The sequence below is a fragment of the Stegostoma tigrinum genome, chromosome 12 (genome assembly GCF_030684315.1).
Source record: "Stegostoma tigrinum isolate sSteTig4 chromosome 12, sSteTig4.hap1, whole genome shotgun sequence".
Classification (NCBI taxonomy): domain Eukaryota; kingdom Metazoa; phylum Chordata; class Chondrichthyes; order Orectolobiformes; family Stegostomatidae; genus Stegostoma; species Stegostoma tigrinum.
The window spans coordinates 59077339-59096728 of NC_081365.1; the positions used below are offsets into that span (position 1 = coordinate 59077339).

Sequence of the window (19390 nt, forward strand, 5' to 3'; positions counted from 1 at the left end):
CTGGCTCTTCAGTACTCCACTGGAATTAGCTGTGGAGGGCATCAGCAGGCACAATCCCAACATGACAAGTGGGATCACATCATTGAATATTCAAGGACAGTGAGTGGTCAGGAAAAATGAGTTGGAGAAGAAAGTTTATGTTGAATGATAACTAGCACTTTAAACAATTGCAGCATGCCAGCTCTTCAATGGATGCGTGCATGACAACACCGTCTTTATTTCTGCAGTTTTTCACCTGTGCTGAATTTCAAGCTGTGCAATACTATTTTTTTGAAAGCACAATTATAATGTATACTAATAGTAGATTAATTTGTACTGCCTTTGAGGGAACTGAGGAAAATAAACAAGTGCCAAATAAATGGAGAGGGTAGTAGTTAGTGAGATGTTACGTATCAGGGTAGATTTAAGTCATTTTCCTGAGCAAGGTTTTCTGGTTACTTCATGAAGATTTAATTATCAGGTGAGTAATATTTAAAATACAGTAAAATTTAGAAGTTGTTCCATAAAAGAGCAGAGAGATTGTGATCAGTGATTGCTGTCAAATCAAATGGTTTAAATATTTTGACGTCAAATGCCTCAATAGAAAACTCAAGGCAAGAAAAATGATTATTTTTCTCCCAAGATCAAGGGCAGTTGCATAACAGTTGACAGGAAAAGAGAAAGATTATATCTATTGAGATCTTCTACCTTATTTGACAGCAGTTTCCAGTTCACAAAACACAAAAAAAAAGACAAGACCCCTGACAATTTGGTTTATGGCAAATGCTTCAACGTGACCATGAAGGCTTTAAATGCATACCTTCTAAAGGAAATCTTTGCAACAGCACTCACAGCTGTTGATATAACTATATGTACAAATCACAGCACAATGTGATTGTATTTGAAAGGTTATGCCTGTCTACTTATGTAGAGAAAAGGAGAGAGAATCCGGGAAATGAGGCAAGCAATCTGAGAAATACCACGATAACCAATCGTGAACTATGTAAGTCATGCAAAAATAATAATGAAAAAAGACAGAGATGATTAGAGTCGGGTAAAGAAACAGGTAAAGTGTTTTAAATCTCATCCCAGAGCCACTGCCACCTTTGCAGCCAAACCAAATCTGTACGGAACAAAGTTCGTTTGGATGCTTGAACGGTGTGTGTCACTCACCTGAACCATAGAGATAAGGCTGGAGAGTGAAAACCAAAATCTTGTTCCATGGCTGGAGGTCAGGACGGATAGTTTGTTCCATGTGTAGATACACCAAAATCATACTTCTTTGTGTAAAGGGCAGGATAAGAGCAACAGACAGATATGCTGGAGGGTGCAGGGGCCTAGCAAACCTATTTTATGTTGTCCCCTCATGAGTAATCCCATTTATTCTGCAACAATTATATTTATGACTTGTTCTCTAAGGGCATTCTTCATGATGTTGCTGCTGCATTTAGCAACATTTTCAATGGTTATTCTTCTGCTCTTGTTCTGGTATTTCCTTAATTACGCTTTTTAGCAATGTGCTGGCATTGGTTTTGGTGGAGCTCTGACTGCTGTTGTTTTTATTTTTCTTCTCTTTACCTTCATTTCTCAAAAAACTGACTATATTTGGATAGGAGATCTTTCCTGTAGGGAATTCAATTCTCATAGACCCTGACACTCTCACAACTCCATTTCCACCTCCAGCCCAAGATTCACAAATAGCATTGCCATGCTAGATAGTTATTTCAGCTCAGCTTGCCCAATGGAAACAACTAATTCCTGTGTCAATTCTATGTTTTCTCCCCTCGTCCAGTCCCCTCCCACCCACATCCGTTACTTTTCCAATACAATCAGCCACTTGAATAATTTATCGCTTTCTGACCCTTATGGTATTTTCTACACAATAAATATCCGTAACATCTACAGCTTCATCCTACTAAAGATCGAGGAATTCTTGGCTTCTTTCTTAAACTGAGGCCCAACCAGATTCCATACAGCACTGCCCTTCATCACTCGAATAAACATATTCTTATAATGAACAACTTTCCCTTAGATTCCACTCACTTTCTCCAAATTAAAGGTGTTGCTACGTGAGCCCATACAATTTCTAGCTATATCAGACAAAAACCAAAAAGCAAATATTGGAAATCCAAAAATAGAATGTAAAATAGAGGTCTGGTAACATGTATCCGAGCTACAACTTCTTCTTGTGAGCTATATGAGACATTTTTTACTCCAGACCCTCTTAGCTCCATCCCTCATTTTTTTTCCAATGCATTAATCATTGTATCTGAGCTGTTTCTTGCTTTTACCTGAACCAAAAACTGTTATCAGCTCCACTTGCAATTTCAATTTTTCCCTCGTTCAAAAAAAAAGGTGGAATAACCTGGCCACAGTGCTCATTTCATTCCCCAGGACTCAGCTGAAATTCTTTGTGGTGGCTAAAATGATAAAATAATAAAATGTGAGGCTGGATGAACACAGCAGGCCCAGCAGCATCTCAGGGGCACAAAAGCTGACGTTTCAGGCCTAGACCCTTCATCAGAGAGGGGGATGGGGTGAGGGTTCTGGAATAAATAGGGAGAGAGGGGGAGGCGGACCGAAGTTGGAGAGAAAAGAAGATAGGTGGAGAGGAGAGTATAGGTCGGGAGGTAGGGAGGGGATACGTCAGTCCAGGGAAGACGGACAGGTCAAGGAGGTGGGATGAGGTTAGTAGGTAGGAGATGGAGGTGCGGCTTGGGGTGGGAGGAAGGGATGGGTGAGAGGAAGAACAGGTTAGGGAGGCAGAGACAGGTTGGACTGGTTTTGGGATGCAGTGGGCGGAGGGGAAGAGCTGGGCTGGTTGTGTAGTGCAGTGGTGGGAGGGGAATAACTGGGCTAGTTTTGGGATGCGGTGGGGGAAGGGGAGATTTTGAAGTTGATGAAGCCCACATTGATACCATTGGGCTGCAGGGTTCCCAAGCAGAATATGAGTTGCTGTTCCTGCAAACTTCAGGTGGCATCATTGTGGCACTGCAGGAGGCCCATGATGGACATGTCATCTAAAGAATGGGAGGGGGAGTGGAAATGGTTCGCGACTGGGAGGTGCAGTTGTTTACTGCGAACCGAGCGGAGGTGTTCTGCAAAGCAGTCCCCAAGCCTCCGCTTGGTTTCCCCAATGTAGAGGAGGCCACACTGGGTACAATGGATGCAGTATACCACACTGGCAGTTGTGCAGGTGAACTTCTGCTTAATATGGAAAGTCATCTTGGGGCCTGGGATAGGGGTGAGGGAGGAGGTGTGGGGGTAAGTGTAGCATTTCCTGCGGTTGCAGGGGAAGGTGCCGGGTGTGGTGGGGTTGGAGGGCAGTGTGGAACGAACAAGGGAGTCACGGAGAGAGTGGTCTCTCTGGCAAGCAGACAAGGGTGGGGATGGAAAAATGTCTTCGGTGGTGGGGTTGGATTGTGGTTGGCGGAAGTGTCGGAGGATGATGCGTTGTGTCTGGAGGTTGGTGGGGTGGTGTGTGAGAACGAGGGGGATCCTCTTCGGGCAGTTGTGGCGGGGGCGGGGTGTGAGGGATGTGTTGCGGGAAATGCGGTCAAGGGCGTTCTCGACCACTGTGGGGGGAAAGTTGCATCCTTGAAGAACTTGGACATCTGGGATGTGCGGGAGTGGAATGTCTCATCGTGGGAGTAGATGCGGCGGCGGAGGAATTGGGAATAAGGGATGGAATTTTTGCAGTAGGGTGGGTGGGAGGAGGTGTATTCTAGGTAGCTGTGGGAGTCGGTGGGCTTGAAATGGACATCAGTTACAAGCTGGTTGCCTGAGATGGAGACTGAGAGGTCCAGGAAGGTGAGGGATGTGCTGAAGATGGCCCAGGTGAACTGAAGGTTGGGGTGGAAGGTGTTGGTGAAGTGGATGAACTGTTCGAGCTCCTCTGGGGAGCAAGAGGCGGCACCGATACAGTCATCAATGTAACGGAGGAAGAGGTGGGGTTTGGGGCCTGTGTAGGTGCGGAAGAAGGACTGTTCCACGTAACCTACAGACAGGCAGGCATAGCTGGGGCCCATGCGGGTGCCCATGGCCACCCCCTTTGTCTGTAGGAAGTGGGAGGAATCGAAAGTTGAGGGTGAGGATGAGTTCGGCTAGGCGGATATGGTGAAAATGAGGTGTTGGGGGCCAGGCAATTGGAAGTCCTGGAGGAGGTGGAGGGCGTGGGTGGTGTCACGGACGTAGGTAGGGAGTTCCTGGACCAAAGGGGAGAAAATGGAGTCCAGATAGGTGGAGATGAGTTCGGTGGGGCAGGAACAGGCTGAGACAATGGGTCGACCAGGGCAGGCAGGTTTGTGGATTTTGGGAAGGAGATAGAAACGGGGCGTGCAGGGTAATGATAAAATGATAAAATGCTTGATAACTGATGTTGTCTTTGCACTGTGAGTTGGCCTTCTGGAATAGCTAAGATGACAAGAAATATGGGCAATATTCCAGAGTTTCAAAGTATCCATCTCATGAGTGTACTCACTGCTGATGACTACCGTCAAGATGTTTGCAACACCTGTGGTAAACTAGAATTCTACAACAGGAGGAAAATTGGAGGAAATTTTAAGGAAAACTATGACAGGTGTAAACGGAAGACCCATGAAATCTCAACCTTTGTATAAATCTTTAAAATAGTATGCAGGCCAAGTGCTATTGCTTCCAATTTCTGATAAATATTCAAATGAAGTTTTTTCGGGTATGAGTCACATAGGAGTGGAAGGAACAATTTAAGATAGAGTGCAGTCGTCAGTATTCCTGTTCTTTTGTATTTATGAAATGTAATTCTTTCATTTTAATTTTAAAACTTGTGACTTTTTTTCGTAATTATATGGATTTTCAGCGTTAAAAATGTACATATCACTGGTTTCTACTGAATTCACAACAGTACTAAAAAGCAATATTATTCTCCTGCGAAAAGAGTTTCACAACATGGCTTAAGAGATTTAGTTCTGCATTTGTGTTTGACAGGTTAAACATCAAATTAGGTTAAATGTCTGGTCCAACCTAGTTTTTCCATCCTGAAATATGACATGCAGTACAAAAGCTCATCAAACCACGTCTTTCCAACACTTGTTTTGCATCTGGATTTCTGAGTACTTCATTACTGCATGGCTGTCAAGAACAGTTTTAAGTTTGCTTTTGATTTTTGATTCCTCGTCTGTTCCAGACACAATAATTTTTCAACTGGTTTTGAGATTTTCTTTCACCAGTTTTCTTTTTCCAAAAAAAACCCAGAAATAATCTCTTATGGTATTGGGATACTGACATACAAAATATTATGTTAAATCAGTTTTCCACTCTCTTAAAGGAACTAAACAGTTACATTAGTATTCAACATGTAAATTCATGTTCATTTGCTAATATACTGCAGCATAATTTCCAGCTTTAAGACTGGTAATATTCCCTTTTTCACCAATGAACTGATTGCCTTTTAATGACATTCATAATGGTTGGGATTTTATAGGCACAAGACTGTCTTTCCATGTGAAGCTCCCGTTACGACACATTTTTTTTCTGTTGGAAAAGCTAGTTTCCTTTTTGAAAACAGGTTCAAAAACATTCAGGCAAAACTCCAGCAAAATCAAGTTTGATGTACTGACAACTGTGCTGAGGCGGTTGAAAACTCTGTGTATTGCCAAGACCTGATTTCTCAACTTTCAAAGGGGAGGTAAAAGGAAATACTTCAAAGACATACTGAAGCTGTCTTTGATGCATGACAGCATGGACTTTAATGATTGGGAGGAGATTTTAACAAATTCTTCAGAATGGCAACAGCTGATTCATAAAGCTGCACTTCGTGTTCTGTCACAAAGACTTAATAATGAATCAGCCTGCCTCCAGAGAAGGAAAGGAAAAGAAAGAAAATCCTGCAGGCAGTGTCCCACTACCTCATGAGAGATGCTGTCCTTTGTGCTCAAAGATGAGTGGATTACCAAATGTTCTGTTCAGTCAGATGAAGACACATGAAGCAGAGGTGTGCCACCTTGAATGGATATCATTCTCAAACATGAGACAGCCAATATCGACAACTACCTTGCAGAACAAGCCAAGTTGTCCATCCTTTGCAATGTCAATTTATCCCAAACATTTAATGCTCATATCCTACTTGCAACAAATCCCACTCAAATATTATTTCTTTCCTCATTTGCACTGCATATTACCTCTTCTTCAAATTCAAAATCTTTTCGTTTTGTTTTCCAATTTATCCACAGCCTCCCTATCCCACCTTAAACAACTCATTCAGTCCTTTAGCAGCAAGGATTTGACTCTTAATTCTGGAACTTCTATGCCACCTTCTAAGGCTAATCAAAGTCTCTCTTAAAACATTTTTATGCTGTTCCAGTGACTCAACAGCTTTGCTTGATGGCATTTTTTACTTTGTCGAAAGTATTTAGTGACTTACAAATATTACATGTTAAACTGTCTTCTTAAACACCAGATGAATGCACTGTAGCAACCCATGTGTTTACATAATTTTGATTATGATAAATGCTATCACTGTTCACTTTCACTGATATGTGTTATGGACAACAGAGTTTATAGATGCGTTTCCCATATTAGTTAGCAACTGTTGTTTCACAATTGCATATTACAATATCTTAATATACTCAACTTTCTCATTTCTTAATGGCTATCCTGAGCTGATTGTCAGATGATATGGAATTTTATATAATTTTTAAACATGGGCCAACGGTCATTTCTCCCATTCCCATCGCAATGAGAGATTCCCTCAATTCAGCAATAGGCCCAACCTTCCACGCCCCCAAAATATCGTCCATGCAAGAGTGTGTTGTCAGGTATTCCACAGTCCTGACATTGTAATTTATACCTAACACTTGCAAAACAAAATGTACGTAGCCCAATATTACTGTAATTTCATTTTTGACAACTCAGAATGTGTTTTATCACAGTCTGACAAGTCAGTTAAAAACAATCCATTGCTCCAACATTTCTCAGTAAAACATGCAATCTAAATCATAGTTTGACAAACAATAGATTAAAAGAATGAAATGCACATGCAGTATTATCACTTTGCAAGCAGAATTTTATCACTCCAAACAATATTAAGTTTAGTTTCTGGAAAACCTTTTAAAGTCTTTTTTTTAATTGATGCTGTTGCAAGTGAGAGGTTTTATAAAGATGATTGTCTTTTAAGATGCCTCTTTTAATTCAAAGTAAAATGGAGTGCAGAGGGACATACAACTTTCCGTTTGTTCTACCTCACGATAAGCCTTTGTGATCTGGTTGCTAGTAAAGCAGGGGTCCAAGGGCAGGTCCTAGTGAAAGTCAAGTAACAGTTTTCAAACCTAGAGATAAAAAGAGGAACAGCTGGTTTTAATGTCCATAAGCTTAGAGTCAAATTCACAAACGTAATATGATTGGGAGTAAAATTTGCTGTCTTGAGCCTTGATGCCAGAAGTCAGTTTGGGGACTGTCAGAAGGCTGGGGAAAATTATTTTAAACAGAAACTGAGAATAAGTAAATTGGGACAGGCACTCTTTTCGGAATCTAGAAACCACTATGGACTGCTTTCAGTAAAGATTACCAGGTGCGTTAGAGGGTAGGCTGTAACATAAATATCATGTGGGTTCTTCTGTCATGTTCGGGAGTTAACGGGGATACATTTTCTGTAGTTTAGTGCATTTGTTGCTTAATAAGTAGTGTTTAGTCAATGTTGATTTTAGGATGTCACAGTAAAAATGTGAAATCTTGTTGCACAATCTTTTGCATTGGTCACTGGGAATTTAAATCTCTTGTGTTTTTGATCTCTGAATGCGGGGCTTTTTCAGTTTATGAATCTAGAGGCCAGAAAGAAGTATAAAAGAATTTACCAGTTTAAGTACATCTGATTTCACATCTATTATTCTTATCTGTGAAAACATGGAAACAAATTATTATTCTTCGAGAAAATACTGATGATAGCTGATGGCAGCAATCTCCCTCTAGAAGGTTCATACAATGAAACGATATTAATGAGTATTAATGGAAGATGTTGAACTTGATAAAGTTAATTTGAAATGTGGTTCCATTTCCAATATTGCAGTTGTGTGGATTGTAATTCAGTCATTCATTAAAGATGCTGAATTTCTATTAAGAAATGACCTAGCTGGCTTTAAGGAGTGTAACTTTCCCATTTCTGTTTAATGTTTTGTCGAGTGAGATTCATGTTGTCTGGTCAACCATGGCTTGCAGCAACTCTCAAGCAATCTTTTGCTCTTCACTTCATTACTAATGCACCTCGACTCTTTGGTGCCTAGCATGCGGATTTTACATGGCAGGAAAGATAGAAGTGCTTGCCACTGTGCACACATTCTATCATTTCTACCACTGTCACCAGTTGTCAACACCAGCTGCATATGACTTTGGTTGCTGCAAGTCAGGAATTCCCCCCTCACACTGTAGTACTTGATTATTATCACTGAGGGCATAGCCCATAAAGGAAAGTTTGCAGCCTGTTTTGTGGACAAGGACCTGGAGATGCTGATCAAATGGGTGGTGCAGAGATGGGCAGTGCTTTTTTTTCAGCTGGCATTGCAGGAGACCCGGCCACCAGACACAGCCATAATGGATCCAGACAACAGTCCAGGTCAGTGCTTTGTCCAAAGGTCAAAAGAAATATCCAGCAGTGCAGAAGAATGTCAATGATCTATCGTACTATGCAAGGGTCAGTGCCTTCATTTTCTGTCTGCTATCTTACACAAAGTTATCATTGTGCCACTGCACAAGGCAGCACACTAAGGCTCATGAGTTACAACTCACAATTGCTCCACTCATGACTGCCCAGCAGCTCTCACCAACCTCCTCTTCCCAAATTAAAAAGAGCTCCAGGTCTCTGCACTCACTGGGAACAGATGGAGGCTGAACTGGGAAATTTGACGACTCTGAAATTGGCTGTTTAGCTGGTCGTGAAGAGAATGGCAGTCAATTGCAGAATGAGATCAATGGTTGGAGTGGGCACAGAAACGACAAACAGAATTACTGAGAAGTGAGACGTTATGCATTGGGGAGGGCAAACGCAGCAAGGGAACACAAAGTAAACAGAAGGGTGTTGAGAAGGATGAAAGAAATGAGCTGTCTTGAAGTACATGTTTACAGTTCCCTGAAGGTAGCAGGACAAGTAGATGAGGCACAAAAAAAGGCAAAAGGGATCATTTCCTTCAAGGTACTGAATATAAAAGCAGGGATGTAAAACATGATATTAGTTGGGCCACAGCTGGAGCTTTGTGCACAGTTTTGGTCATCACCTTACCGGAAGAACATAAACTATTCTAGACAAAGAATCGCGGAAACTTACAAGAAAGTTACCAGGATTTGAAAATTGCAGCTCTGATTAAAGATAGGATAGGTTAGGGTTACTTTCATCAGAACGGAGGAGGCTAAGGAGAAATTTATTGAAGGTGCACACAACATTGCGGATACAGAAGACAGGTAAGACCTGTCTCCTGTAGCAGAGGGATCAATACCAGGGGGCACAGATTTAAGATGACTATCAGAAGGATTAGAGGGATCATGAGCAGAGAGCACTCAATGACTAGAATCGAATGCCCAGTTTGGTGGTTGAGGGAGAAACCCTCAACTCACTTAAAAGGAACCTAGATCTGCTTCTTAAGTTCTGCAAGACTATAAATCAGATAAAAGAAAATGGGATTAAAATGGCAGCTAACTTGTTCAACTTGTGCAAACATAATGGATGGAATCAAATGATGAATGGGAAGGCAATAACCAAATATAAAGAATTTGTGAATGAGCTAGAAAGCAAGTTCGGGAGTTTTTGACTAGTTACTGGCATAGCCTTAAAGTTGTTAAAATGTCTAACCAAGGTTTTATTGAACAGAAGAAATTAACAGTTAGCCCAGCAAGAGGATTTGTCAACCCTGCACCTTCTGGTAATGAACTGAATGCTTAAAACATGGGAATGAACTGAAAGATTAAAGTTATCCTCTTGGATTGCAAGCTTAGGTCAATTCTGAAGCGTGACTGGTTACAGTCACAGAGATGTACAGCACAGAAACAGACTCTTTGGTTCAATTTGTTGATGGTGACCAGATATCCTATACGAGTCTGGTCCTATTTGCCAGCATTTGACCCATATCCCGAGAGACCCTTCCCATTCATGTACTCGTCCAGATGCCTTTTAAACTGTAATTGTAATTGTACCAGCCTCCACCACTTCCACTGGCAGTTCATTCTGTACATGCACCATCCTCTGCATGAGAAAGCTATCCCTTAAGACCCTTTTGAATCTTTGTCCTCTCACGCATAAACCTATGCCCTTTAGATCTGGACTCCCTTACCCTGGGGAAAAGATCTTGGGCTGTTCACCATTTCCATGCCCTTTGTGATTTTATAAATCACTATAAGATCATCCCCCAGCCTCCAAAGCACCAAGGAAAATGACTCCAGCCTATTCAGCCTCTCACTGTAACTGAAACATTCCAAGCATGGCAACATCCTTGAAAGGGCTCAGCAAAGATGTGCAAGATTAATAACATCTTTCCTAAGGCTGGGAGACCAGAAGTGAATGCAGTGTTCCAAAAGCAACTGAACCAATGTCCTTTATAGCCCCAACAAGACCTCCCAACTCCTTTACCCTTGAGACCTCTTTTTCAGACTTGGAAACCAGAGCATCTAGAACAGAGAATGGAGATCAGCTATAAACACTGGAAAACAGTGGTTGAAACACTGGTGAAAACATTTGAAAAGATTGTTCTTGCCAAGGTTAATCCATCTAAAACAAATGCACAATTTTCTAACCCAGCACATTATAAAAACTATGTAGAATGAGAAAGGAGATTTGCTGTGATGGGTGATGGAAAGTGAAACCATCAATGGAAAAATGAACTCTCATCTTCAAGAGACTTCAAAGTTCTAAAACTCATGCAACTGAGCTCTAAATCCCAAATGTCATATGCAGCTAGTTATTATTAAATTACACGACAAAATGTTTTATAGAGAAATATGACAGAAGAAGAGAGAATATTTCTTAAACTGTAATTAGTAACAACTTTTCAGGTTTGAGAAATGTTATACTTTAATAATGCTGCGGCAAGTTGTCATGTAGTAATTTTTCAGTTTTATGAGTGAGGTGTTATGAGCACAGGTCTTATTGCCAGCTATTTAGCAGTAATTTTTAAAATTCAAAGTAAAATGGATTTGTGGAGCATGTCATAGAAACGCCTCCTAGTTTTGACCATGATAAACCCCATTGTTGCTATGGGGTTTCAGGAAATCCTGTTGAAAATCATTTGCCAGTTTTCACACCAAAGCACAAAGAAAGGAATCACTTGCCTTGATGTGGGCATGCTTACAAGCTCACAGGTAGTCAGTTTCAGAACTCTGCAGGTGAGAGTGAGATGGTTCAGGGATCTGAGAAGTGTGAAATAAATTACTTTATTATTATGACTCAGCGAAATGTGCAGAGGCAAGCCATATGGGAGCTGGGACTAATTTTAGAATACTTCTTGTTAAGATTACGATTCTGCAGTGAAGCTCCACACCTTGTTATCATGTGTAACACATATGTGACTTTAAAAATTATTTACAGGGAATACTTCAGATTCCTGTGATGCATATCAGGCCTATCAGACGGAGCTCTATGGATAAGACTCAGACAAAGGAGGTGGCCATGGGTACCCGCATGGGCCCAAGCTATGCCTGCCTCTTTGTAGGTTACGTGGAACATTCCCTCTTCCGTCCCTACACTGGCCCTAAACCCCACCTCTTACTCCGGTACATTGATGACTGGATCGGTGCCGCCTCATGCTCCCACAAGGAGCTCGAACAGTTCATCCATTTCACCAACACATTCCACCCCAACCTTAAGTTCACCTGGACTGTCTCTAACACCTCTCTCACCTTCCTGGACCTCTCTGTCTCCATCTCGGGCAACCACCTAGAAAGTGATATTCATTTCAAGCCCACCGGCTCCCACAGCTACCCAGAATCCTCCTCCCATCCACCTTCCTGCAAAAATGCCATTCCCTATTCCCAATTCCTTCACCTCCGTCTGCTCCCAGGATGAGGCATTCCACTCCTGTACATCTCAAATGTCCTCATTTTTCAAGGACCTCAATTTCACCCCTGCAGTGGTTGAGAACACCCTCGACAGTGTCTCCCACATTTCCGGCATCTCACCCCTCACACCCCGTCCCCGCAATAACAACCAAAAAAGAATACCCCTCATCCTCACATACCACCCCACCAACCTCTGGATCCAACGCATTATCCTCTGTCACTTCCGCCATCTGCAATCCGACCCCACCACCAAAGACATTTTTCTCTCCTCATCCTTGTCTGCTTTCTGGAGGGACCACTCTCTCCATGACTCCCTTGTCCACTCACACTCCCCTCCAGCCCCACCACACCCGGCACTTTTTCCTGCAACCCTCAAGAAGTGCTACACCTGCCCCCACACCTCCTCCCTCACCACCATCCCAGGCGCAAGAAGACTTTCCACATCAAGCAGATGTTCACCTGCACATCTGTTCCCATTGTGGCCTCCTCTACATCGGGGAAACCAAGTGGAGACTTGGGGATTGCTTTGCAGAACACCTACGCTCGGTTTGCAATAAACAGCTGCACCTCCAGTCCCGAATAATTTCAACTCCCCCTCCCATTCCTCAGACGACATATCCATCTTGGGCCTCCTGCAGTGCCACAATGATGCCACCCGAAGGTTGCAGGAACGGCAACTCATATTCTGCTTGGGAACCCTGCAGCCCAATGGTATCAATGTGGATTTCACAAGCTTCAAAATCTCCCCTCACCCAGTGCATCCCAAAACCAGCCCAGCTCGTCCTGGCTTCCCTAACCCGTTCTTCCTCTCACTATCCCCTCCACCCTCCTCAAGCCGCACTCCCATTTCCTACCTACTAACCTCATCCCGCCCCCTTGACCTGTCTGTCCTCCCTGGACTAACCTATCTCCTCCCTACCTCCCCACCTACACTCACCTTTACTGGCTCATCCCCGCCTGTTTAACTTGTCTGTCTCCTCTCCACCTATCTTCTCCTCTATCCATTTTCAAACTGCCTCCCCCTTTCCCTATTTATTTCAGAACTCTTTTCCCCTCCCCCATTTCTGAAGATGGGTCCAGGCCTGAAACGTCAGCTTTCCTGCTCCTCTGATGCTGCTTGACCTACTGTGTTCATCCAGCTCCACACCTAGAGGTCCAGGCCCAAAACGTCAGCTTTCCTGCTCCCAAGATGCTGCTTGGCCTGCTGTGTTCATCCAGTTATCTCGGATTCTCCAGCATCTACAGTTCCTATTATCTCCAATGCATCGATTATCTCACTAACCACAAATAAAAATCAGTTTGCAGTTCTAACAGTTTACACTGGATTGCCTCTCTGGTGATTGCGACTTTTCTGACATCTCTCCCTTCCATTTCCTGATTTCTTGCTTCTTCTGAAATCTTTCAGTGTCATACTATCTTTAACATTTCCAGATCACCACAAATTTTGAAGCCATTCCTTGGAATTTTCTTAGTTGTTGGAATGCATCCATTATGTGTATTCTGAAATGTAAATGTCTGGTACTGCATCTCTATTAACCTGTCCCTTTATCTAATTTGCTAGTTCATTTCAGCCAACCATGCTTTCATGCCCTCATGATGACCTTATTTAAATTTAAAACAAAAATCTTAGACCCACACATCTATCCCTCAAAGTGGAGATAAATTTTAATAATGTTATGGTTGCTGCTACGTAAGGGCACCTTCACTGGGATGATTAACTAATTGCACAATATTGGGTTGAGAAAACCCACTCTCTGATTGGCTCTAAACATAGCTGTACAAATTAGTATTCTAAAATCATTCTATGAGGTCCTCATTTAGGTTACCTTTGCCCACGAGTCATCTCTGTGAAGATCTAAATGTGTGTACATATATAGTCTACATGTTGATTAAAATCTCCCATTCTTACTGCTGTGCCTTTATGAGAAACTCTAATTGTTTCTTCCTTAACACTCTACTCAATCATATAATTGCTGTTAAGAGATCATTACACAACTACCCAAACTGACTTCTTGCCTTTATTGTTTCTTATTTCTACCCAACTGATTCTATATCTTGATTTCCTGAACTTGAGTACTTCTTGCCATCATGCTAATACTATCAATAACTAAACCCTCCACCTTTCAGTTTCTCGTCATTCTGAATGTCCTTCTCCTTCAAGATTCAGGTTCAACTCCATATCATTTTTTTTAAACTTACATACTCACAACATCTATTTCAATTTGAACGATACATGCATTCAAAGCCTTTGCTTTCACCTTTTGCTCTTTTTGTAAAATCTAGTCTTATCTGTTGATAACTTTTAGATTTAGAATCTCTATCCCCTGCTGTCACAGTCTGTTCATCATTTTGACTCTACTCGTTGATTTACTATATCAACCCAAATTTTAACCTGAACCCGACTTCTCCGTTTGTAGTTCTCTCTGATTCCCTAGCAGATCTGAAGCTGCTTGATCTTTACACATTTGCCACAAACGTATTTGTTCTAGACGAAACTGGTATCCAGGAAGTCCTACTTGTTGCAATGATAGCACATAACTTGTCTTGCCATCCGTAATGTCTCCAAAGGAGCTACTTAATTATTTTATTCAATTTCATATTTCGTTACGACTTTACATATTTTACTGGCTTTACCACTGCTGCACTATGTTGAACTTTTGGGACAGAATAGACCTTAGCTAATTACCACAGAACCAGCTTATTTGCCAATAAGCAGAGTAAGAATCAATTTTTGAGGCTGAAAAAATCTAGCAAAAGTGAAAGCAGAAGAATATTTTTTTCCCTTCCTCCTCTTACCACATATAATCACTTCTCTGACACCATATTGTAAATTGCACTCATGCCTCTCTGCAGATGCTTACCAGAGTGCTTGGTTGCTCCAGCACCCACTATTCTTATTTCCAATCTCCAGCATCCAACATAATTGGCTTCATATCTTTTTTGAAACCTATAGATGCCTGTTCCCTGCAAGGCTGCCTTGAAACGGTATGAAGGATCATGGTGACTAGCTGTCACTTGTATGAAAACTGCAGTATAGAGCACTATGGATGTCCAAGACAAAGAGGACCTTAGTCCCTGTGAAGATGAACATTCCAGTGAACAAACGAATACAGTTACAGCGCCAGGTCTCTCGCACCAGTCTGCACCCACAGCTACACTACAGCTCATAGAATATAATTTCTCATCACTAGTCATTATCTCAATCCTACACAATTTCAGAGCAACCTGAACCCAATCGAAAGTATTCATGCTCACAATTCTGAATGGGGGGATACCAGGGAAGCAGTTCAATTTTGGCAGAAATCCCAGCAGATTTCAGCTATTAGAGCATTTATTCTATATGTATTAGATTCCATTTAAGGTTTAAATTGCTTTTCATTTTACAGCTATGATTTTTATTATCATATCCTGGCAAGTTCACCACGGGAAATAACATGAGATTGGCTTAAGAGGGGCACAATCAAGTTATACTCCAATCCCACTGCTTTCAAGTCTGATAATATCATAGGAAGGTTGACTCTAGATAAATCCCTGAAACTTGTTAGTCTCTGGGGATCACTGAACATGATTCACAATTTTCATCAAACATTGGAAAACTGCTGCAGGGAAGACATTCTACTCAGTAGAATAATGAAGTTTGCATTGAGAATCCACATCTTTACAGATTGCCTTGGAGCAATCATGGGGTTGGAAAGCTAACCACTGGAATTCCAGACCAAAATGCTTCCTTTTAGAAGATCTTATTCCTCCATGCAGTCACTTGTCTTTTGGTCAGATTCACAGGCAGCTGATTGTACCTTGTGGGATGGAGAAAGTGGAGTTGGTGGGGAAATGGGGGCATGTAGGGGGTATGGGGTGTATAGAGGTATGTGAATGTGCGAGAGGCAATGTAGGTATAGGGCAGGGACATGTGGGAGGTTTTGGGTTATTCTAGTGTGAAGAGGGCTTCTGAGAAGTGGAGGTCTCAGGGCTCATTTCCTTCCATTATTGAAAAAGGGACTCAGTTCGAACCAGACGTACAGTAGATCTGAAATTCACAAAGACGTAAACCATGTTGTAAAGTATCTGTCTTCGAATGTTATTGCACATATTGAAGCGGAAAGAGCGATTCCCAGCAGACTAGAAATCTGGTCGAAAATATCAAAAATAACAATTAAGCTATATCACATACCATTTATCTTTTCACCTTCCAAATTCTGACAACTCATTAAAGTCTTCATCTCTAGCCATTTTTGAGAAAAATAAACATGGACACAATTTAACTACTTATTTTTTTGTTGGCATTATTCAATTCAATGTGTACAGAAAATGTTTTGGCAAGGAAACCTATACTTATACTTTTCTTGTTTATTTTCTCTCAATGTCTCTTTGCTTCATTTGCTCTTATTTCATTCATTCTGTGTACTGTTTTCCCTAATTTTCAGAATAAACAAGTTCAGATTCCAACACTGTAACAAATGGCCACTGAATTCTTGGATATTGATGTCAAGATCACATAATAAAGTACACGCAAGGAAACTATCATCAATCAGAAAAGATCCTACACTCTTTCCCACAAAATCCAATTTTTTCTGAAATTAGCATACTCATACGTTCAATGCATACAAAACAGAAATTCTTTACATTAAACATTCATTGCCATTCCTCATGAAGTAACTAAAGTGATAGTCAGGAAAATGTCTGCTGACCAATCAAGCCTATTCCATTCAAGCCAAAAAAAAAACTGCAGATGCTGAAATCCAAGGTAGACAAACAGGGGGCAGGAAGAAAACAGCAATCCACACAGCATCTGGAGGAAACGATAAATCAACGTTTTGGGTATTACCCTTCCTCAGGATTGGACATGGGGTTAGTGGGAGCTGCATATAAAGGGTGGGGGTTATGGAAGGTAGCAGAATAGTGGTGACAAGTGGGCACCAGTAGTAGCTATGACCTGGTTGGTCAATGGGAAGGATGAATCTGGTTGATAACTGGAAGGGAGGGCCAGTAGGTGGAATGGAAGGGAGGAGGTGGGGCCAGAAAGGGAGCCGGGGGGTGGGTGGGAAGGCTATTTGAAATTAGAGAACTCAATATTAAGTCCTCTGGGCTGTAGCATGCCCTGGCAAAACATAAGGTGTTGTTCCTCCAATTTGCATTCTGATTCACTGTAACATTGAAAGAGACTGAGGATGAGCAATCAGAGCTGGAGTTGGGTGGGGGGGTGGTGGTGGGAGTGGGGGGTGATGGGAGTTGATGCAGCACCGATGCAGTCATCGATGTAATGGCAGAGGAGTTGGGGAACTGGTGGAGGTACTGAATACAGACCTTGTGACATAACCAACAAAAAGTGTCCCAGATGTAGGTGGGGAGTGCTTGGACCGATGTTGGGGGGCGTGGGGAAGAGAGAGAGACAGAGCGAGACAGAGAGAGTGAGAGAGCAAAAGCTAGAGAGAGAGCGAGGCAGAGCGAGCGAGAGAGAGAGCCTGAGCGAGAGAGGGCGAGAGAGAATAAATATGGAGGCACTCCCCACCTATATCCGAGATATAAACAATGCCCTCCACCTCTTTGGAAATGTCCAGCTCCCTGGCCCCCAGCTCTTCATTTTACCTATGGATATACAAACCCTGTACATGTCCCTAGCTCACAAGGATGGCCTGCAGGCCCTCAGTTTCTTCCTCTCCAACAGACCCATCTCGTCCCCCCACCACCGAAACCCTCCTCTGCCTCACCAAATTAGTCCTCATCCTGAATAACTTTTCCTTCAATTCTTCCCACTTTCTCCAAATCCAGGGGGTTGCCATGGGCACTCGTATGATCCCCAGCTATAACTGCCTTTTTCCAGTTATGTCGAACAGTCCCTTTTCGGTACGTACACCAGTACTGTTCCCTAACTCTTCCATAGTTACATCAATGGCTGCATTGGTGCTGCATCCTGCACCCAGGCTGAACTGGAGAAGTTTATCAACTCTGTTAACAATTTCCACCCAGACCTCAAATTCACTCCATCTATCTCAGGCAGATCCATCCCTTTTCTTGAACTCTCCATTTCCATTTCCAGCGACAGTTCACAGACTGACATTTACCATAAAACCACAGACTTCTATAGCTATGTGGAATACAGCTCCTCCCACCCTGCAAAAATTCCATCCTGTTTTTCCAATTCCTCCATCTCTGTTGCATCTGCTCTGACAAGGAGACATTCCACTCCCAAGCACCCCCGATATCCTGCTATTTCAAACAACATTCTTTCACCTCCCCCCGCCCCTCCACTCCTGTCACCCAAACAGCCCTGCATCTAACCTCTTCTATTCCCCACTCCACAGCTTTATATCACCCAATCCCCCTCCCCAGCAAACATAATAAAGATGGGGCCCTCTTGTCCTCACTTACCAACCCAATTTCCTCCACATCCAATGTATCATTCTCAAACACTTCCGTCAACTCCAATAGACCCCACCACCCAGAACATTTTCCACTCCCCACCCCTCTCTGCCTACTGCAAGGACCGTTCCCTTCGCCACACCTTAGTTCGTGCCATGCTTCCTGCCAACCACTCCAACCATCCACCCTCCACCCCCACCCCTGGTACCGTGCCCTGTAACCATAAAAAATGCAACACCTGCCCATACACCACTTCGCTCACTTCAATCCAGGCCCCTAAACAGTCTTTCCAGGTAAGGCACAACTTCACCTGTATCTCCCCCAACCTAGTCTACTGCATCCAGTGGTCCAGACGTGGTCTTCTCTACACCAGTGAGACCAAACATAAACTAGGTGACCATTTTGCCCAGCGTCTTCACCTGGCCTGAAACTGCCTGCCTCACCTCCACCTCCAACTTGTCTACCCCAGTTCCTCCAGTGTCACAGCAACTCAGAAAGCAAATTGGAGGAACAACTCTTTATCTTCCGCCTGGGCACCCTACAGCCCGGAGGACTTAACATTGAGTTCTCTAATTTCAAATAATCTTCCCACCCGACCCCCCGCTTCATTTTCAGCCCTGCCTCCTCGCTTCCATTCCACCTACCAACCCTCCCTTCCAGCTACCAACCAGATTCATTCCTCCCATTGGCCAACCTACCACCAGTATTCACCTATCACCACCATTCCACTAACCTCCCCCAACCCTTTATCTGCAGCTCTCCCTACCCCCACATCCAGTCCTGAAGAAGGGTAATACCCAAAATGTTGTCTTCTCCCTCCCTCCAGATGCTACCTGGCTTGCTGTGTTCTTCCAGCCTCCAGTCTGTCTACCTATTCCACAACTCAACGGCTAGACCATCATTGCTAAATACTTCTTCCCTGCCCTGACTTTGTTGATCACTCTGCCACTCGCACCCTCATCTGCCAACCTCAAAATCATCCCAACAGCGATGTAATTTCCTGAGAAAGTTGGAAAATAAAAATCCAATAAAGGGAAAA

The 19390-nt window shown here is 42.7% G+C and overlaps 1 protein-coding gene across 1 annotated transcript in view; it reads right to left on the reverse strand.

Annotated features, from left to right (window-relative positions):
• Positions 1-19390, reverse strand: part of LOC125456902 (cilia- and flagella-associated protein 47-like) — a 478989-nt gene that overhangs the window by 94931 nt on the left and 364668 nt on the right. The gene's annotated exons all lie outside the window — the stretch shown is intronic.